Consider the following 22783-nt stretch of genomic DNA (forward strand, 5'->3'; position numbering starts at 1 on the left):
AACTTGGAGTGTGGAAGCAGTGATGCCCTAACAGTTGGCTCCTTCACAGCACCCTCAGTGAAGACAACACCAGAGACTTGTGTTGCCTCTGAAAATGTCAAGGCCCAGGGGCCACCAATGTAAAGTTAAAATGCTGTTGTTGAGAGGTGGGGCCACTGTCTGAACAGACCTTCTCCCAACCGATGGCGAAAGCTCTGATCCAGGAATCGATGTGAAAGCCTCAGCTTTCCAACAACTGCTCAGGCAGCACTTATATATTTCTCTATTACTTTGGTGCTGGGACATTCACCCTGATGTAAGATGGGTAAATTCCACTTTCTTTACATTTGAAGACAGTTCTGTATATACAAACAAGAGGGTCATTAGTCAGTGGAAAATTATTCAACAGGGTGTTGTCATTATTTAACATCTCAAATGAAGGAATATTATTTTTCTGTCTACTGATTATTACACTTAATGTTGGCATGGGGATAAACTAACAGTATTTATCAAATAAACTTGCGCCTGCCAATTTTGATAGTATTAGACAGGAAATTTCAAAAGTTGATTGGGGGAGTCTGTTGGCAGGCACATTGTCAGCCACTTCAGGTCTTGAACAGCAGGTTAGGTGTAAGGATTCGCATTTTAATCAGTAATCTCTAAACTGTCTGTGCTTTATATGCTCTGTCTGAGGCCAGAACTCTCCATTCACCTGACGAAGAGGCTGTCCCCTCGAAAGCTTGTGAGAATATTATCAAATAAATAGGTTGGACTAAAACCTGGTGTTGTCAGACTTTTTACTGGGCAGGCAAAGACACCAGGGACATAGCCAGGCTCTAAAGTTAGGGGGAGCGAGCACATAAAAAAGGCACCAAGATGCATACCAAATAATTTTAAATTCATTATACATTTTTATTTTGTATTTAAAATCAGAACATAATAAAGACATGTGTGTTATTTAATTATTTTACATTTTAGCCATAAAATGAAAACAAAACGAAGCAATATGAAGAAGGTGCCAGATTCTAGTTCAGCTTTGGAGTAGTTAATTCTATGATACACAGTATTGAATGAATGGTGACTAAACTATGAATTACATGCCGAATATTTTCACTAAACCATTCCTGCCATGTCATACTCTTGTTCTTGATCTTTGCTATGTACTTAAATGAGCCAGTTTATTTAAATTAAATGTTAGACTCTGTAGTGGTTTAAATTCTTCAAGTTATAATCAGCAAATCTATTTACCTACCCAATCTCGGCTGGTGATGTCTGTCGGTGAGGAATGCTTGGTCTTGACTGTCTGTTCGTCGCGGTGGTTGCATATTTATGTTCTTCGTGGCCTCTGCAATTATTCTCGAGATTGCATGCCCTCTCAGGAGATTGCATACCTTCCTCACTGCCTGAAGATCCCGCATCCGTATCGCATCCCGCGATGGCAGTACACAGATCGAGGACTTCAGATCTCAGGAAGAGATCTTGAGGGGCCTGTGAGGAACACCCTGTTGAAAAGGCGCCACTTTTGAAGAATGTGCTCAGGGGGATCCCCCTGTTCCCCATCTAGCTACGCCTCTGAAAGAGATGTCTGGTAAATGGGAAGCTTTCAGGAGTGTGTTAACCAGGGTTCAGAGTAATCACATTCCTTTTGGAGTGAAAAGCAAGGCTGGTAGAAGCAGGGACCCCAGATGATTCGGGATATTGAGGCCCTGGTCAAGCAGAAGAAGGAGGCATATGATATGCATAGGCAGCTGGGATCAAATGGATCCCTTGAAGGGTATTGAGGGTGTCACAGTAGAGTTAAGAGAGAAATCAGGAAGGCAAAAAGGGGACATGAGATTGCATTGGCAGATAAGGCAAAGGAGAATCCAAAGAGCTTCTAAAAACACAATAAAGAACAAAAGAGTAACTAGGGAGAGAGCAGGAAGTCTTAAGGATCAACAAGGTCATCTATGTGTGGATCAACAAAAGAAGAGTGAGATCCTAAATGAATATTTCTCATCAGTACATAATGTTGAGAAAGACATGGATGTAAGGGAAAATGGGGAAATAAACAGTAATATTTTGAGCAGTGTACATATTACAGAGAAGGAGGTGTTGGAAGTCTTAAAGTGCATCAAGATATCCCAGGACATTGTAGGAGGCTAGGGAGGAAATTGCAGGTCCCCTAGCAGAGATATTTGATTCATTGATAGTCACGGGTGAGGTGCTTGAAGATGGGAGAGTGGCAAATGTTGTGCCTTTATTTAAGAAGGGCTGCAGGGAAAAGCCTGGGAACTACCGGCCGGTAAGCCTAACATCTATGGTGGGTAAGTTGTTGGAAGATATTTTGAGAGACAGGATCTACAGGCATTTAGAGACGTAAGGACTGATTAGGGACAATCGGCATGGCTTTGTGAGTGGAAAATCATGTCTCACAAATTTGACTGGGTTTTTTGAAGGGGTAACCAAGGAGGTAGATGAGGGCAGTGTGGTCGACGTTGGGCCCTATTTTGTCATTTTAATTCTAAATGCTGTGCAGGCTTGAAACTAGGAGTGTTTTACATCTGACATTTAGACTTCTTTTCCAGTGCCCCTATACACACTCCGCCTGAAGAAATAACAGCAATTCTGAATCACATTGCACAAGCCTGTGGGCGGAACTTAGCAAACCCGAAACTACAATCAACGCTTCCAACTGCATACTTGCAGACAAAAAATGATAGAATAACACTCCCCTGCCACATTACACCACGGCTGAATAATTCCTGCCCCTGTCCCCCATAGACATTGCCCCACCCCCACAACATTACTAACCTCCTTATGCCCCCAATCCTCTGCCACCCAGACCATTCCCGGCCCCCTCCCACCCTTCCCCCCACCAATCTCAGGCAGAGTGGCAGCAGACACCCCCTTCCCCTCAATTGATCTCACATAGAGTAGAAGTGGATCCCTTCTCCCCCTCCCCCACTGATCTCAGTCAGACTGGCAGCAGACCGCCCCCCTTCCCCTCCATTGATCTCAGGCAGAGTGGCAGCAGACCCCCCCGGCTCCCCTCCATAGATCTCAGGCAGAGTGGCAGCGGATCCCTCCTCCCTCTCACTGATCTCAAGCAAGAGTGGCAGCAGGTCCAGCCTCCCCCCGCCACTGATCTCAGGCAGGGTAGCAGCGGACGCCCCCCCCCCCACCCCCTTCACCCTCACTGATCTCAGGCAGAGTGGCAGCAGACCTATCTTTCCTCCCCACCACCAATCTCAAGTAGGGAGCTGTTGGATACTCAGCACTATCTCTTTGCTAAGTGGAGAGCCCAAATTTGACTTTTGTGGACCATGCCTGTTTTGTACTGACTTTGGATGAGTGAATACAAATGTATTTAAATGGCCGTCGCGCACATTTTGTGCGCGGTCCCGATTACAGCCATTTTCGGGCCTTGGTAAAGGGGGAACAGGTGCGGAGGCAGGCATGGTAGGAAGGACTATTACTTACTTGGCGAAAAACTGCAGCAGGCGACGGTGCAGAGGGACCTCGGGGTCCTTGTGCAGGAGTCGCAAAAACCCAGCTTGCAGGTGCAGCAGGTGGTCAGGAAGGCGAATGGGATGCTGGCCTTCATAGCGAAAGGGATTGAATATAAAAGTAGGGAGGTCTTGCTGCAGCTGTATAGGGCATTGGTGAGGCCGCAGCTGGAGTACTGTGTGCAGTTTTGGGCGCCGCACCTGCGCAAAGATATTTTGGCCTTGGAGGGAGTGCAGAGGAGGTTTACTAGGCTGATTCTGGAGTTGAGGGGGTTGAGCTATGAGGAGAGGCTGAATAAACTAGGCTTGTACTCGTTGGAGTTTAGAAGAATGAGGGGAGATCTCATTGAGACGTATAAGATGATGAATGGGATGGATAGGATAGAGGTGGAGAGACTCTTCCCGCTCAAAAAAGACAGTAGGACTAGGGGGCACAGCCTCAAGATAAAGGGGGGGCGTTTTAGAACGGAGTTGAGGAGGAACTTCTTCACTCAAAGGGTGGTGAATCTCTGGAATTCTCTACCCGTTGAAGTGGTGGAGGCTGCCTCGCTAAATATTTTCAAGAAGCGGGTTGATGGGTTTTTGATAAGAGAGGGGATTAAGGGTTATGGGGAGAGGGCCGGAAAGTGGAACTGAGCCACGACAGATCAGCCATGATCTTGTTGAATGGCGGGGCAGGCTCGAAGGGCCAGATGGCCTACTCCTGCTCCTATTTCTTATGTTCTTATGTTCTTACGTACTCGCCTCACGCCCAACTTTACCAAGTTTTCGTACTCAAAAGCAGGCACAATTTGATGTAAAATCAGGCCTGTCATCTACATGGACTTTAGCAAGGCCTTTGACAAGGTGGGTTGTTGAATAAGGTTAAATCTCATGGGATCCAGAGTGAGGAAACCAAATGGATACAAAATTGGCTTGACAACAGAAGACAGAGGGTGTTTGTAGAGAGTTGTTTTTCAAACTGGAGGCCTGTGACCAGTGGTGTTCCTCAGGGAGCAGTGCTGGGTCCACTGTTATTTGTCACTTATATTAATGATTTCAATCAGAATTTCAGAGACATGGTTAGTAAGTTTGCAGATGACACCAAGATTGGTGGCATAGTGGACAGTGAAGAAGGTTACCTCGGACTGCAACGGGATCTTGATCAATTGGGCCAGTGGGCAGGTGAATGGCAGATGGAATTTAATTTAGATAAATGTGAGGTGATGCATTTTGGTAGATCAAACCGGGGCAGAACTTAATCAGTTAATGGTAGGGCGTTGGGGAGAGTTATAGAACAAAGAGATCTAGGGGTACAGGTTCATAGCTCCTTGAAAGTGGAGTCACAGGTGGACAGAGTGGTGAAGAAGGCATTCGGCATGCTTGGTTTCATTGGTCAGAATATTGAATCCAGAAGTTAGGACATCTTGTTAAAGTTGTACAAGATATTGGTAAGGCCACACCTGGAATACTGTCTACAGTTCACCCTATTATAGAAAGAGTATTATTAAACTAGAAGGAGTGCAGAAAACATCTACTAAGATGCTACTGGGACTTGCTGATTTAAGTTATAAGGCGAGGCTGGATAGACTGGGACTTTTTCCCCCAGAGTGTAGGAGGCTGACGGGTGATCTTACAGAGGTCTATAAAATAATGAGTGGCATAGATCAGCTAGATAGTCTAGATCTTTTCCCAAAGGTTAGGGAGTCGAAAACTAGAGGGCATAGGTTTAAGGTGAGAGGGGCGAGATACAAAAGTGTCAGAGGGGCAATTGTTTCACAGAAGGTAGTGAGTGTCTGCAACGAGCTGCCAGAGATAGTAGTTGAGGCAGGTACAATTTTGTCTTTTAAAAAACATTTAGACAGTTACATGGGTAGCTGGATATAGAGGGATAGGTGCCAAACACAGGCAATTGGGAATAGCTTAGTGGTGAAAACTGGGCAGCATGGACAAATTGGGCCAAACGGCCTGTTTGCATGTTGTAAACCTCAACGACTCTGTGCCATTGGATATGAAAGCTATGTCTGCAATTAATATAAATGGAGACAATGACGGAGTTTGTATCCTCGTAGATGGAAATTAAATATGTTTAGGGCAGAGCGGTGGCATTAATGCTTCACAGCGTCAGGGACCCAGATTCGATTCCCGGCTTGGATTACTATCTGGAGTTTGCATGTTAGCTTCGTGTCTGTGTGGGCTTCCACCTGGTGCTCCGGTTTCCTCCCACAGTCCAAAGATGTGGAGGTTAGGTGCATTGGCCGTGGTAAATTACCCCTTGGTGGATACATGGATTTATGGGCCTGGGTGGGATTGTTGTTGGTGCAGGCTCGATGGGCAGAATGGCCTCCTTCTGCACTGTAGGGGTTCTATGGGCAGGATTCTCCGCTTGGGCTTGCCTCAAAACTGAATAACCCTACCCAAGGTCAATGGATCTTTTCATGGTCTGCCCTCCAACTACGAGATGGGAGAATTCTGGCGAATGATTCCATGTTTGAAAGTCCAGACCATACAAGTACATTGGTATATTACAGTTACCTAGACAAATGGCTGATTGACTATGTTCCACGATATAATGACAGTGTTAACTTATTCTCTCAACTGGATGCTTACTCCGCCAAAGTGTATTATGGTTTGGATATTGTGTAAATAGCAGGTTGTGACATTGTTTAATTTATTTCACAAGGCGCCATAAATTCAAGGGCACGAGTAGGCTTTTCAAATACTGGTAACAAAAAGTTCAAAGGCTGTATGATAGTATTGAAAACTGAAAGAAAGCAGCTGATTCGATTTGGCTCTGACTGGAATTACTCAGAAGGGCTTGAAGAGCTGGGTCAATTCACTTCAGATCTGTGTGGACTTTGAAGTGGTTTAGTAGAGGTATATAAAGTTGTGGAAGGATTAGACCATGAAACTTAGCCCATGGAAAGAGAGGAAGAGGGGAGGTGGTGGCGTAGTGGTATTGTCACTTGACTGGTCACCCAGGGTAATCCTCTGGGGACCTGGGTTCGAATCCTGCCAAGGCAGATGGTAGAGTTTGAAATCAGTAAAATAAATTCTGGAATTCAATGCCAAATGATGGTCATGAAACGACTGTCGTGAAAACCCACCTGGTTCACCTTTTAGGGAAGGAAATCTGCCAGTTTTACCTGGCCTGGCCTACATGTAGCTCCAGAGCCACAGCAATGTCATTGACTCTTAATTGGCTGAGCAAGCCACGCAGGCAATCAGGAATGGGCAACAAATAGTGGCCTGGGCAGCAATACTCACGTCCCATGAATGCATAAAAACAAAGATTGTGGCCAATATTTTACGAGCTCAGTTGGGCAAGGCTCGTAAAATCCTGCCCGGGGCTAAGGGAGAATTCCATTCTGCGAGACGCGCCTGCCCTGATTCTGGGGGTGGACGTGGCGGTAAAATTCCAGCCTGTATCCCTTCTCGCTGGCGGGATTTTCCCATCCTCCTGCAGTGAACGGAGATTTGACTGGGCGCCAACTTCTCCAACCTCACTGCAGCGGGAATGTGGAGTGAATGGTCGATAAGATCGCGCACTGTGTTCTTACCTTTGAATTGATGGATTGTAGAAAAACAGGTTGGCCATTGCTCTAAAACTGTTGAAGTGTGGGACTAGATTAGATCTTAGGCTGTTCCACTTTCCCAGAAGATAAGACCCATGGAACAAATTGCCAGCTGAAGTGTTGAATGCTAACTCTGTAAAACTTTCAAAAGAGCTATTTGCTGTGTATCTTGTCAAGGATCAGTGAAAAACCAGGGACTATCAATATCATAGAATCTCTACAATGCAGAGGGAGGCCATTCAGCCCATTGGGTTTGCACTGACCACAATCCCACGCAGGCCCTATTCCCGTAAACCCACATATTTAAACTGCTAATCCCCCTGACACTAAGGGACAATTTAGCATCGTCAATCAACCTAACCCGCACATCTTTGGACTATGGGAGGAAACCAGAGCACCCAGAGGAAACCCACGCAGACACAGGGACAATGTGCAGACTCCACACAGAAAGTGACCCAAGGCCAGAATTGAACCCAGGTCCCTGGCACTGTGGGGCAGCAGTGCTAACTACCTTGCCACCAGGGATGTGGTCGATGTGGTCTCTTGGTTTCAATCTCCGAAAGGAGTGCAAGAAGAAATTTCCAGATTTTACTAAATCCACCCCGGCGAAGAAGTTGGTTGCTAGTGGTACAGGATGTCCTGTCCAATCATGATCCATCTGGCACCAGGACAGTATGTAGCAGGTTTGATGGATCAGCTGCTCTCTCCCTATTTAGGATGTTTGTAACACACGGGACCCAGTTAGTATTTTCTTTCCTCTCACTTCATTACAAAACTTATTGTCACACAATTTTTCTGCTAAATAGTGATTTTCTTGTCTTAGACATAATCAAACCATGGATGCTCATTTTCACAGATGCCTGGTGATCTAATCCCCTCTTTCCATAAGTTAACATTCATTGTGCGTAACATTTTCAGTGGAGGCAATAATTGAGCTATTTTAGAGCATGAGACTGGGAACGCACAGATGACTGGAACTTGCAGCTCGGTGGCACAGTGGTTAATACTGCTGCCTCATAGCACCAAGGACCCGGGTTCAATTCCAGCTTCAGGCCACTGTCTATGTGGAGTCTGCATGTTCTCCCCGTGTCTGCATGGGTTTCCTCCGGGCACTCTGGTTTCCTCCCACACTCCAAATATATGTGGGTTAGGTTGATTGGCCATGATAAATTGACAGTGAGGGCAGGATTTTACAGGATTCCTCAGGTGAGACTGGAAATTCCTGCCAAGGTCAACGGAGATTTCCGTTGCCGGACCTCCGCCCGCACCGATTCCATGGCGGGCCAGGTGGTAGAGTTCCAGCCTTAATGTCGGGGGATTAGTCAGCATAAATATGTGGGGTTATGGGGATAGGGCCTGGGTGGAATTGTTGTTGGTGCAGACTCGATGGGCTGAATGGCCTCCTTCTGCTCTGTAGGGATTCTATGATTTGGGATCTCTCTCCATACAAGTAATGGAAGGTCTTTCGTTCTTTTAAATTGGGTCTAAGTACAAATTACATTCATTATAGAAAGGGGATTGAAAATAAAAAAGACAGATTTTCATTATTTGTTTTAAGATTAGCTTAATGCTCAGTCTCTGTGTAAGCTGGTTTGCCACGAACGTGTAGAGCGAGACCAAGGGCCATTGGCTGTGCTTCAGTCACAGACTTGGTCCACCCTGGGTACATCTGGAACATATTACTGAGCGAGAGGCTTAGACTTCAAACTGGTGAAGAGGCAGCTTTCAATGGGGACATTGTGCAGCAGCAGTTTAAACACAGAATGAGGGTCGTGTTTAAAGAGAAAAAAGAGTATGCTTTGGTTAAAGAAAAAGGAACTATTGCACGCTCAGAACTCTCGTTTTCATTCCTTTAAGTAGAAGCATTGGATCCAATCTCCTGGAAAATGCAATGGGGTTTTTATGAAGCGAAATTTGGCACATTACCCAAAACAAAGAAATATTTGGACCACAGCCTATTCATTCTGTGACTGTGCAGTGAAAATTGATCTGTGGAACAGGACAATTCAGCAGTAATTGTGCGTGGAGAACCCATGTTTATTCTGTATAGAAATCTGAAAATGCTGTTAAGTCTCTGAATCGCACCAGAGTGCCAGGCAGTTACCATTTTTCTCTGTGAAGATATAGTGTATGCTTTGTGTGAGGCACAGGGGCGCAGTGTTTAGCAGTGCTGCCTCACAGCGCCAGAGACCCCGGTTCAATTCCGGCCTTGAGCCACTGTCTGTGTGGAGTTTGCATGTTCTCCCCGTGTCTGCGTGGGTTTCCCCCGGGTGCTCCGGTTTCCTCCCACACTCCAAAGATGCGCGGGTTAGGTGGATTGGTCATGCTAAACTGCCCCTTGGTGTCAGCGGGATTAACAGGGTAAAATACTTGGGGTTACGGGGATAGGACCTGGGTGGGATTGTTGTCGGTGCAGACTTGTTGGGGTGAATGGCCTCCTTCTGCACTGTAGGATTCAATGATTCTATGCTGCACTTGTGAAATACGTCGCACAATTGTGGAATCTGGGTTGCCACATTTAACACAGCTGCAAGGTAGGGCGGTAGTGGGGGGAGGTGCTGATGTGGTGTGGAGGCAGAAAAATCATGTGCCTTTACAGAATGTTCCCAGGAAAATATCTATTGAAGCAAGGGGAGGCTTGCAATCCAAAAAGCCACTAATGAGTGGCGTGCTTGACAAAAGGAAATCTTTTATTTACAGAAGTAGAGTAAGAACTCGATGGCAAATTTAAGATTTCAGTCAGTAATTACATTTGTATGTGACGATTACATTTCTTTCCTCACCGCAGGCATTTTTTTTTGTGTGGGGGGGGGCTGGTGGTAGCGGGGCGGGGGGGGAGGTTGTGGGTGGGGGGCGGTGTTGTCAAATTTTCCGGGAATATTCCTGCCGAGATGAAAACAAAATTATACATTTTGAAGGCAAACATTCCTGGGACTGAAACTTTGGAATCAAAACCAACATACATCTGTTCGGTACAAATCCTGGAGACAGATTAATACCGGATTACAACGAGCAAATCCTGTCTGTTGCTTTAAATTGTCTGCACAGAAAAAAACCTTTTCAGAAGTCTGCTGTGTGACCTATTTTTCAACGATAGTTTGCTAATAATTTCGTGAGTGGAGATCTGTGATGAATAATCCAAAATATCAAACATTATTACTACTTATAAAGTCCCAGATAGAACATTTTCCAAGAAAATATACACTTTTTTGAAACAGTGACAGTGGTTTATTCTATGGCAATGGGCACAATAGACTTAGAATCTCTACAGTACAGAAGGAGGCCATTTGGCCCATTGAGTCTGTACCGACCACAATCCCACCCAGGGCCTATTCCTGTAACCCCACTCATTTATTCTGCTACCCCCACCCCCCTGACACTACAGTCAATTTAACATGGCCAATCCACCTAACTCGCACATCTTTGCACTGTGGGAGGAAACCCAAACAGGCACAGGGAGAACGTGCAAGTTCCACACAGATAGTGACCTCAGGCTAGAATTGAACCCGGTTCCCTGGCGCTGTGAGGCAGCAGTGCTCGCCACTGCACCACTGTGCCACCCGGTACAGGAGCTTATGTATCAGTGTGGGTCAAGTTTGCTGCTATTCTATTACTGTATCATTCAGATCCACAATGGTAACAGTGAGTATTTTGCCAACAATCTGTATCATTTTAATGGATTAAAAAGAATTGGAACCTACTAAATCTTTGTGCTTAGAAGAATTGCTCATTTGATACTGCTCTGGCCATTATTTTAACACAGGGATTAATCCATTTGAATTAAGATGGTAAGTTCAAGTCTAAGTGCGCGTACTCAAATATCAAGCACCAACCATCCCCAGACTCCAGAAGGCACAGAGAAGTAACTAAGCTGGTTAACCCAGATCTGGCACTGCACGCTAAACAAGACATCCAACTCCTAACAGGCTCAAAGGGGCAGGATTTAGCATTTTGGGTTGGGGCCCCTGGTGTCAGGTTCAAATGCAGATCTGGATCCTGCACTGTGCTGGGAGCAAAACCTCACCTGTGATTTTGCCTGAAAGAACCAAATAGCTAGGGTACCAGGGAGAACACTTACCGTCCAAGTGGGCCTGACGTGGACAGGTCCTGGAAGCTGGCAGCACAATACGAAGCCCTCCAACTAAAATCATAGAACCCCTACAGTGTAGAAGAGGCCATTCGGCCCATTGAGTCTCACTGACTGTCTGACAAAGAATCTTACCCATGTTCTCTCCCATTCCCTATCCCCAGAGCCCCATAAGTTTACCATGGCTAACCCAACTAATCTACACGTCTTGGGATACTAAGGGGCAAGTTAGCATGGCTCCTAATCCATCACACCTTTTTGTGAATAAAGGTGTATTTGCACTAGGAAGAATCTGAAGCCTGTCATTGCAGGTACGAGAGAGAGAAAGAGAGAGACAAAGAGAACAATTCCATTTCAGGCTAATCAATGAACTGGTTTGTAATTTTCCAAAAATTCCTGGACTCTGGCGAAATACCACAGAATTGGAGAACTGCCAATGTGACTCCCCTATTCAAAAAGGGAGGGTGGCTAAAAAACAGATAACAATAGGCTGATCAACCTGACATCTACTGTTGGAAAAATGTTGGGATCAATTATTCGGGAAGTAATAGTTGCACATTTGGAAAATCATTATCTAATCAAGCAGAGTCAGCATGGCTTCATGAAAGGGAAATTAGCCGGAATTCTTCCATCCTGCCCGCCGCTGGAATTCTAGCGGGCAGGGGTGGACCATATAAAGGTCCATTGAAGTTGGGCAGGAATCTCTGGTTTTTAGGCGAGCGCAGCCGGAAATTTCCACCAATCATGTCTGATTAATTTATTTTTCGAGGAAGTCTCAATCAGAGTGGATAGAGGGGAACCAGTAAATGTGCTGTATTTGGACTTCCATGAAGTGTTCGACAGGGTATCCCATAAAAGGTTAAGTCACAAGATAAGAGTCCATGGTGTTATACTGGCATGGATAGAGAATTGGAAAGTGGGGATAAAGGGTTCTTTTTCCGTTGCATTCCACAGGGGTCAGCCATGACTCTATTGAATAGCAGAGCAGGATGAAGGGGTTGAATGGCCTACTCTTTCTTATGACCTGATGGGTTGGGGCAAAGTACTTGATCTTGAGCTTTCCCTCGAGATGAGACTCTAGTGGCTGGACTTCTCCTGTCACCTGGGAAAATATGGAAATCACTCTTAGAATGGTGATTTCAGATACCTTTCTGCGAAAAATCTTCATTATTGCCTGTGTTCTCATAGAAACCCTGCAGTACAGAAAGAGACCATTCAGCCCATCGAGTCTGCAACAACCACAATCCCACCAAGGCCCTACCCCCATTTCCTTACATATTTACCCACTAATCCCACAAACCTACGCAGCTCAGGACACTAAGGGCAATTTTTAGCATGGCCAATCAACTTAACCTGCACATCTTTGGGAGGAAACTGGACTACCCGGAGGAAACCCATGCAGACATGAGGAGAATGTGCAAACTCCACACAGACAGTGACCCAAGCCAGGAATTGAACCCGGGTCCCTGGAGCTGTGAAGCAGCAGTGCTAACCACTGTGCTACCGTGCCGCCCATGTTCTGTAAAACCTTCAGGAGAATTGCGACCACCAGATAATTACTTGAGCAATGAACAATATTTCTCAGATCTAGTTCACCACAAATCACATGTTAGCCCTTCATACCTGGACAGGAAGTGTAGATGAGGACTAATTTCTATCTATATGTTCCTGTAATAATTCCAAAAATTCAGACGAATGGGCCTATCTGTGTGAAGTGGTCCCGCCCACCATGGGAATCGAAGCAGGTGAGGAGAAGACCATGGAAAGGTCCATTGACCTCGGACGTGCAGAAAATTCCACCCTTCGTATCTGTCAATGTGATTGGTTATTTAAGGGCCAATGAAGATTGTGTTCTATGAAATAATTGTTTTTAAAAGCAATTACTTCATAGAACACAATCTTCTCAGTACTTGAATTAATGAAGGCAGCCAAACAACTCATCTTCAGTGCTCTTGTCGTGTGTGTACGCAGCAATATTTGGGCAACACTGTTAATACTCCAGCCCTGAGTCAGCACTGACTGACACATTCTTGGATATTTTGGAATTATGCAGGCTAGCAGGATATACTGCAGCTTTTCATTGGACCCTCTCAGCCTAATGACCAGGATATTTTTCAATGCTGAGATAATTAACAGGGGCTATCGCAGGGACATCAAACAGGCTAACTGCACTCGTAGTCGCCAAGTCTGTTTCTGCTTTGTTTTGGGAGCAGATTAAAGATTTAGAGCATTGACAGATAATCCCAGTTAAGCCACTGATCGGTATTTTAAATGATAGGATCTGATGTCAATGTCTGCCCTGTCCTGTGCAAAGCAACATCTGTTGGGCCTTCCACAACCAGCGAAAATATGTTGATCGTAATTTTGGTGTGGACAATGGGGCGACACAAGGGTTAGCCCTGCTGCCTCACGGCGCCTGGGACCCGGCTTGGGTCATTGTCAGTGCGGAGTCTGCACGTTCTCCCCGCGTCTGTGCGGGTCTCCTCCGGGTGCTCCAGTTTCCTCCCACAGTCCGAAAGGTGTGCTGGTTAGGCGCATTGGCCATGCTAAATTCTCCCTCAGTGTACCCGAACAGACTCCACAGTGTGGCGACTAGGGGATTTTCACAGTAACTTCATTACAGTGTGTAATGACTTCAATAGGCCATTGAGGTCAGGCTATTGGAATATGAACTCCCTGATTAAGGAGTCACTTGGGTGGGCCAATGAGGGGATCTTTTCCTTGTATTTAAACAGGTGTGTCAGTTCCTCTGGGACTCCCGAGGGTAGACTGCTGACCAATAGCGCTCTGTGTACTGCTGTTGGAATTGTAAATTAAGGGATTTTGGTGAGGGGACTTCTGCGTCTGACGATTTATTACACAGTGTTAACATAAGACACTAATAAATAAACTTTAAAAGTAATGCCCAATAGTCTACTTTTATTTTTACAACTTCATTTTTCTTTGTCATTTCAACTTTTGGGAGCAATTTGAAGGAAACTTTTATTTTGTAATCTATTGACAGAGTTTGTTTGGTGGGTAAATTTTCTCTAATAACAAAAGCAAGGATGCATAATATGATATGGTGAGCAGTACAATGTCCGAATTGTCAAGGATGGTTTTGGAAAACTTGTAACAATGGGCAAATTTTCTTCCACCTCGAAATCTTTGCCTTGCTTCGCCACAGCCTTCATAAGAAAAGTGTGTCCTTCACCATCTTCTACACGCCTTTTCTCTGGACGTGGGAGATAAATCATGCAGCTTGCTCGCCTCTGCTCTTTATTTTGTGGCTCAAAGATATCCAATATGTCTCTGAGTCCACTTTTCAATCCAATGTTGATCAGAGTTCTCAGCCTGGTCATTCAGTTGGACCCAGGTTAAGGACTGATGTTTGTTCCTGAAGAGATATAACAGTAAGACGGCCATAATCCACCTCGCTCTAGCAGTATATACGAGGTGCATTCCCTTTTGTGGGACTAGATTTGGTTTGTGTAGATGGGGCTGGGATAGACCAGTCTCCTTGTAGCATTGTTGAAAGGAAGGAATTATTAATGGTTAACACATGGCTGCAAGGTAGGCTTAGAGGATGTTGGATAGAAAGGAAGATCTGAGCCAGACATCCCTTAATTGCCCCTGAAGGAGAATCAGAAACCAAAATAGTCGTGGATGCAGTCAACCCAAAGAATTCCAGTTAGAGCTGGCAGGGATTTATTAGTCACTGAGCAGCAATATGGGTCAGCAGGATGCACATTAACGGCTGCTCCTACAATTTTACCCGGTGTTGCATGGAGTGAGAACACACCTACACTGCACGTCACAGAAAGCACAAGTCAGACCACGACTACTTATTGTAATAGCTGGATTTGGAAACTGCCCTATTTGCAGTGCTCAGCAACCAGGCACTCCAGCCGGAGAACTAAACCTCAACCCTTCTTCCCCAACATCGATGGACCCCATTCTCCAACCTCAAAGCTTAAACCCTCCTTGCTGGCCCACTGGGCAGATATAGCTATTGCTGGTGCATTGATCCAGAGGGATCAATACGGGAATCAGGTTCTCTTCCTATTTAACAGTTGGGGTGTTACAATTAACTTCTTTGCTCCAAGAGTAGGAAAGGTTGTTTTAATTGTTTTCCCATGCTTATGGTGGAGTGGGTCTTGGGGGGGTGGGGGGCTGGGGGGGGGGGGGGGCGGGTGCGGGTTGCAGGGGTGGTGGTGGTGGTGGTGGTGGTACCTGGTTCAGCTCCCGTTCTCTTAACACGCAAATAAATTCCTGACATTTAGCGTCATATTTTCATACCTCCATCCAAAATGGAGGTGTAAAGATTTTAAAAACGGTTGATGGGACCAATTCCCAGGATCCCACCCCATTCCCTTTTTTGGCAATTTTTGCCAGTGCAGGATTAAGGTGAAGTAGCCAGCCACCATGCACCAATCCTGACTTTGCTGGCTAAGTTGTGGGTTAGACATTTCAGACCTTCCTGTAACTTTGATGCAATCAGACTGGCCTCTGCTCCTCAGGGAAACTGGGAACCCTGGAGTCAAAATCCAAAGAAAAATCAAACTTTCAAAATTCCCTTTGAAAATATTAACCCTCTTACCATCTCCTAAAACTGTCAAACAAACACAGGCAGTGAAATTCCCATTGAAGAGATTTTAATCTTGTCCAGCTAAACACACAGGCAATGAAAAGCCTGATCAAGGTTTACAAAATTATGGGAGACATAAATAGTGTAGAAAGGAGAAACCTTTTTCCCTTAATAGGAGGTTAATAACCCAGGGGGTTGGGGGGATAGATTTAAGGTAAAGGACAGGGGATTTAGAATTGATTTGAGAAAAAAAATGTTTTCAACCAGAGGGTGGTGGGAATCTGGAACTCACTGCATGAAAGGATGGTATAGGTGGGAACCCTCACAATATTTAAGAAGCATTTAGATAAACACTTGAAGTGCCATAGCATACAAGGCAGTGGACCAAATTCTGGAAAGTGGGATTAGAGTGGATAGGTGCTGGAAGGCCAGTGTAGACATGATGGGCTGAAGGTTCTTTTGTTGTGCTGTAAAATTCTGCGACTCTACCCTGCAAATATTCCCCATTCAGGTATTTATCCACTTCTCTTCTGAAAGTTATTATTGAATCTGCTTCCACCAGCCTTTCAATTAGCTCAGAACAACTTACTGCATTTTTTTTCCTACCTTGTGTGTCTTTGGCTAGTTACCTGGATACATTGGTTACTGATCCTTCTGCTGCTGGATACAGTTTCTGCCTATTTGCTCTATTAAAACACCTCCATGATATTGAAAACTCCCATCAAATTTTCCTTTAACTTTCTCTGATGGGAGAATCAGGCCAGTTTCTGCAGTCTCTCCATGTAACCGAATCAAGCCTTTCACCCCTGGTACCATTCTCAGAAGTCTCTTCTGCAAACTCTCTAAGGCCTTGACATCCTTCCCAACATGGGGTCGTCAGAATTGCACATGGTATCCTCTCTGTGGCCTAACCAGTGACTTGTAAAAAAATTCCGGGCACTATCTTACCAGCCGTTCACACCGCGCTCCTTATGTAGCAAGGATGGGGAATTTGTCTTCTAGCCAAATCTCCATTCACTGCAGCGGAACCAGAAAATCATGCTGGCGTGACCAGCCATAGGATTCTGGCCTGTATATCTTTCTGGCATTTAACATAAGAACATGATCGCATGGGATCAGAGGTGAGCTGGCAAGGTGATTACGAAATTGGCTTGGTCAAAGAAGACAGAGGGTAGCAGTGGAAAAGTGCGTTTCTGAATGGAGGGCTGTGATAAGTGGCTTTCCTCAGGGATCAGTGCTGGGACCTTTGCAGTTTGTAATATATATAAATGATTTGGAGGAAAATGTAACTGGTTTGATTAGTAAGTTTGCAGACAACACAAAGGTTGGTAGATTTGCGGATAGCGATGAGGACCATCAGAGGATACAGCAGGAGGATATAGATCAGTTGGAGACTTGGGCGGAGAGATGGCAGATGGAGCTTAATCCGGACAAATATGAAGTAATGAATTTTGGAAGGTCTAATACAGATAGGAAATATACAGTATATGTCAGAACCCATAAGAGTATTGATAGGCAAAGGGATCTGGGTGTAAAGGTAGACAGGTCACTGAAATTGGCAATGCAGGTGGAGAAGATAGTCAAGAAGGCATATGGCATACTTGTCTTCATCGGCCGGGGCATTGAGTTTAAAAATTGGCATGTCATATTGATGCTTTATAGAATCTTAATTAGGCCGCGCTTGGAATATGGTGTTCAATTCTGGTTGCTACACTACCAGAAGGATGTCGAGGCTTTGGACAGGGTACAGAAAAGATTTACCAGGATGTTGCCTGGTACAGAGAGCATTAGCTAGGAGGAGAGGTTGGAAAAACTTGGATTGTTCTCACTGGAACGACGGAGGTTGAGGGGTGACCTGATAGGAGTCTACAAGATTATGAGATGCATGGACAGAGTGGATAGTTAGAAGCTTTTTCCCAGGATGGAAGAGTCAGTTACTAGGGGGTACAGGTTTAAGGTGCAAGGGGCAAGGTTTAAAGGAGATGTATGAGGCATATTTTAAACACAGGGAGTTGTGGGTGCCTGGAACTCGTTGCTGGGGGAGGTCGTAGAAGCAGATACGATAGTGACTTTTAAGGGGCATCTTGACAAAAGCATGAATAGGATGAGAATAGAGGGATATGGTCCATGGAAGGATAGGGGGTTTTAGTTAAGTCAGGCAGCGTGATCGGTGCAGGCTTGGAGGGCCGAAGAGCCTGTTCCTCTGCTGTAATCTTTGTTCTTTGTTTATAAGAACTAGGAACAGGAGTAGGCCATTTGGTCCCTTGATCCTGTTCCTCCATTCAATAAGATCATGGCTGATCTTTTAATGGACACAGCTCCACTTACCCTCCCACTCACTCTTAATTCCTTCACTGTTCAAAAATTTATCTATCCTTGTCTTAAAAACATTCAATAAGATCGCTTTGATTTTTCACTGGACAGGGAACTCCGCAGATTCACAACCCTTTGGGTGAAGAAGTCCCTCCTCAACACAGTCCTAAATCTGCTCCCCCTTATTTTGAGGCTATGCCCCCTAGTTCACCTGCCAGTGGAAACAACCTCCCTGCCTTCATCTTATCGATTCCCTTCATAATTTTTTATGTTCCTGTAAGATCTTTATAATGCTACAGGATCCTCTGTCTTCCTTGACTTGCCCAGCCATCTTCAAAGACTTGTACACCCGCCGATCTCTCTCTGCTCTGACACCCTTTTACGCCAAGATAGTGGATGGCAGCCAATAGCCTTATATCTGAAGCCTGAAGTGAGTCACGGTAGATTGAAAAAATGCTACGAGAGAGAGAAAAATTAATTTTATTTTTTTTCTTATCTGGCTCAAAAATGGAGGAGTTCTGGCAGTATTTTTTCCTTCTCTTCCCTCCCACTAGAAAGGAATGCAAGCATTGAGAAGGCAATAAAAGAAAACAGCATGGAAAGGCATTGACCTTCACTGGGCCCACAGCTTTGCAATGGAAGAATGCCCACACATGTTATCAAGTTCTTCATCCTTGATTTAATTTCCCCCAATTATTTCATCTGAGTGAGTCTTTTTCTTTTCATTTTGAAAGTTATATAAATGTTATTACAGTAATGTATGCCCTGACAACCTGGCTTCCAGCTCAGCACAGAGTACACAGAGAACACTGGCAGATTCAGCTGGAATATTATGAAACTGACCTGTAATTGACACGCACAGTTCGAGCACTGCATGTCCCCTGAAACTGCATACTGCGCTTGGAATATATTTCAGCATATTTCAGCCAGACTGTGAGGTAGATAGAGAGCCACATGGGGATGCAGTGCAGTGTCAGGTTGGGGGAGGCGGAGGGGAGGGGGGGGGTGGCTGGAGGAGGGAGGGAAGAGAGCGAGAGAGAAAAAGCTTCAGTCTTTAGGTTTCAATAACTCTGCTTCAACAGCACCTCCTGCCAGCCAATTATGGAATAACACAGAGTAGAATTTGCCCAACCTTACATTCTCTGCAACCCACCGCCACCCACGCACTCTGACAATTGAGGGTGGTGCCTGGCAGTGGCAAGGGATTCCTAGGAGAACAAAAATAATTATACTACCCGGCAGAGAGACATTAACTGGAAGTTTTATCACGGCTAACTGGCAAACATACTTTAGCAGTACCATGAGGCCAAGACAGAGCCCTACCTTAATTCAACCCCTAGGCCTCCCTCCCTTTCCAACAATCTAGCAACGTCCCAATTACCAGCAGAACATTTAATTGTACTTTTGGCTTCCCAGCACCATCTTCGGTCTCGTTCAGGCGCATTTACATTCAGGACCTTGGTTACGCAAGTTGAACATATGGGAACGATTTGGGTATTTTCACTTGCTGACCTTTTTTTCAGTGAGTGCCTGTCTCTCATACGCTGAGCTGGCAACCCAAACCCCACGCCACCCCCCACTCCCCCTCCCCCCAGCTTATTTAGTAAACAGCGCAGAACATCTGAATTGTTGCAAATGTCAGAAAGGGACCTTTTCATCTAAAAATAGAGTAATTAACTTCATGCTGAGTGGAGGAAGGCTCACAAACCTAGTGGATGAATGCGTCTCTGAAGAACTATGGGAGCTGAGCCAAAAGATTTGTTTCGGCGCTTGTGAAAAGGGTAAAAGAGAAAACACTCTCCAAATGTATTTATTTATATTTATTTACCATTTCAACTCGGTGTCTAATTGTTGCAGGACCAACTTTCGAAAATAGCATCCATCATTCTAAAAATGGTTATCAGTTTTAACAGGTCTATAAACTCGGCTTATCTAGAAAGAATCAGGCACCTCTGTATTGGCGGCTGGAATTGAACTTGTCGATTTGCTTATCTTGTGCCCAATGAAAATATTTCACAGAATCCCTACAGTGCAGAAGATGGCCATTCGGCCCATCAAGTCTGCACCAAAACTCCGACAGATCATCTCACCCAGGCCCTATCCCCGTAACCCCCACACATTTATCAGCTAATCCCCCACATCTGGGGACACTAAAGGGTCAATTTAGCATGGCCAATCCACTCAACTTGCACATCTTTGGAGTGTGGGAGGAGACCAGAGAGCCTGTAGGAAACCTGTGGGGAGAATTTGCAAACTCCGCACAGACAGTGACCCCCATGCCAGGAATTGAACCTGGATCCCTGGCACTGTGAGGCAGCAGTGTTGCACTGTGCCACAGTGCTGGCTAAGTAAACTCATAGCTATATTAAGAGCAGAAAAATGGAACAGATAAATCTGATACTTCGGAAAGTAATCGAGGGTATGGTGGTGGAAGAGCTTCAGTCAGGTCATTGAGGTTGGCCTATTGGAGTATGAACTCCCTGATTAAGGATCCAATTGATAAGCCAATCAGGGAGTCTTTGCCTTGTACTTAGCTGGGAGTGTCAGTTCCTCTGGCACCCCAGAAGCATAAGAACATAAGAACGTAAGAAATAGGAGCAGGAGTAGGCCATCTGGCCCTTCGAGCCTGCCCCGCCATTCAATAAGATCATGGCTGATCTGTCGTGTCTCAGTTCCACTTTCCCGCCCTCTCCCCATAACCCTTAATCCCCTCTCTTATCAAAAACCCATCAACCCGCGTCTTAAAAATATTTAGCGAGGTAGCCTCCACCACTTCAACGGGCAGAGAATTCCAGAGATTCACAGACTGCTGACTTATAGTACTCCGTGTATTGGTGTTAGAGTTTGTAAATAAAGGGATTTTGGTGAAGGGACCTTAGCCGCCGCAGACTTATTACAGGTTTTTCTAGTATAGCAGTCACTCTACTGGACTAGCAATCCAGGGGCCCCATTCAAATGACCTGATTGAACAAATCCCATCAAGGTGCTTTTAGAATTTGAATCCAATCCTTTGGAGTGTAGTGATTGAAGGGATGACTCATCCCTACCTTCTCAAGGGCAAGAAACTGCCAGTGACACCTAAACTCAAAGTTTATTTATTGGTGTCACAAGTAGGCTGACATTAACACTGCAATGAAGTTACAGTGAAAATCTCCTAGTCACCTCACTCCAGCGCCTGCTCTGTTGCACTGAGGGAGAATCTAGACCTAACAGGCACATCTTTCGGTCTGTGGGAGGAAACCGGAGCACCCGGAGGAAACCCACACAGGCACAGGGAGAATATGCAGACGGTGACCCAAGCCAGGAATCGAACCCATGTCCCTGGCACTGTCAGGCAGCAGTGCTAACCACCATTCCACCGTTCCACCCCAGGCTTACTGCCATCCCATGAATGAATTTTTTAAAAAGTACAAGTGACCACAAAGCCTATGGTTGTTGTTAAAAAAAAATGCAACATATTCACTCAGTACCCATCCTACATATTCACTCAGTACCCTTTAGGATGGGTTACCTGCTATCCTTACCTCTTATATGGGGCTCCCATCAGTATTGGACCCTCATTACAAAAAGTGTTGATTGAAGAAGATGGCCCATCACCAGCTTCTGAGAACAGCTAAGGTGCACAACCTCGCCCATGATGTCACTCCCAAGAATGAGAATGTCCAAATATTGTCTTAAACTGGCAGGTTGGTGTATCGCATATTGTGTCTCAAAATCTTAATTTACAAAGCCCTGGGCTTACATGAATCAATACAACCACTGGTCTGAGAAGCTGGTGGTTATCTGCTGGTCAAGAACGATATAATTCCTTCTGATAGAATCATACAGTGCAGAAGAGACCCTTCAGCCCATCGAGTCCAAATTAGAAACAGCTGAACTCCCATCTAATCCCATCTACCAGCACTTGCCCATAGCCCCGAACGTTATGCCAACTGCTCATCTAGGTACTTTTTAAAGGGTGTGAGGCAACCCACCTCTACTCCCCTCCCAGGCAGCACATTCCAGACTGTCAGCACTGTCTGGGTAGAAAGGTTTCTCCTCACGTCTCCTCCCAAACCTGCGGCCCCTCACCTTGGACCGACGTCCCTTCAATTCTCAAGGTGCATTACCTCGATGCCAATGCATCACTGTTTTGCCACCAACCCCTTCCTGACCCTGACATTTTTAAACGTTGGCTACCCTCAAAATGGAAGCCAAGCACTCCTTCGGAAAACAGTAATGTCTGCTTCAACGGGTGATCGGCCTTTTCCACTCGGTTTGCCAGCCCATGGTTTTCTGCCCATTAAAGCAGTGGGCGGAAAACCACAGGCTGGCGAATGCAGATGCGGAAAGCCGTGACTAGTTTGCTTTCAAAGTCTTAATTAATCATTCGAGGTTCTTTGAAGGACATACCCTGATTCCACGCCAAACATATGGACAGGGTTGGATTTGCCGATTTTTAACAGGTGGCGCAGTTAGACGATTAGAATACTTGGATGCTTCATTTCACACCTTAAGTGGATTTCAGAATCTTATGGTGCTGAATAAGGTTGATCAGTTAGTTGCATTGGCATTTCTTAGCTCATGTAGATTACTCAAAGAGGACAAAAGAAAGTACAGCACAAGAACAAGCCCTCTGGCCCATCCAAGCCTGTACCGATCATGACGCCCTAACTAAACTGCTAAAATAACCTTCTGCCCTTACTTGGTCTATATCCCTCTAGTCTCTCTCTATTCATGTAGCCATCCAGATGCCTCTTAAATGTTGCTAATGTGTCTGTTTGCACCATCTCCTCTGGCAGCGCCTTCCAGGCAC

This window comes from Carcharhinus amblyrhynchos, chromosome 5 (genome assembly GCF_965287045.1).
Source record: "Carcharhinus amblyrhynchos chromosome 5, sCarAmb.v2.hapA, whole genome shotgun sequence".
Classification (NCBI taxonomy): domain Eukaryota; kingdom Metazoa; phylum Chordata; class Chondrichthyes; order Carcharhiniformes; family Carcharhinidae; genus Carcharhinus; species Carcharhinus amblyrhynchos.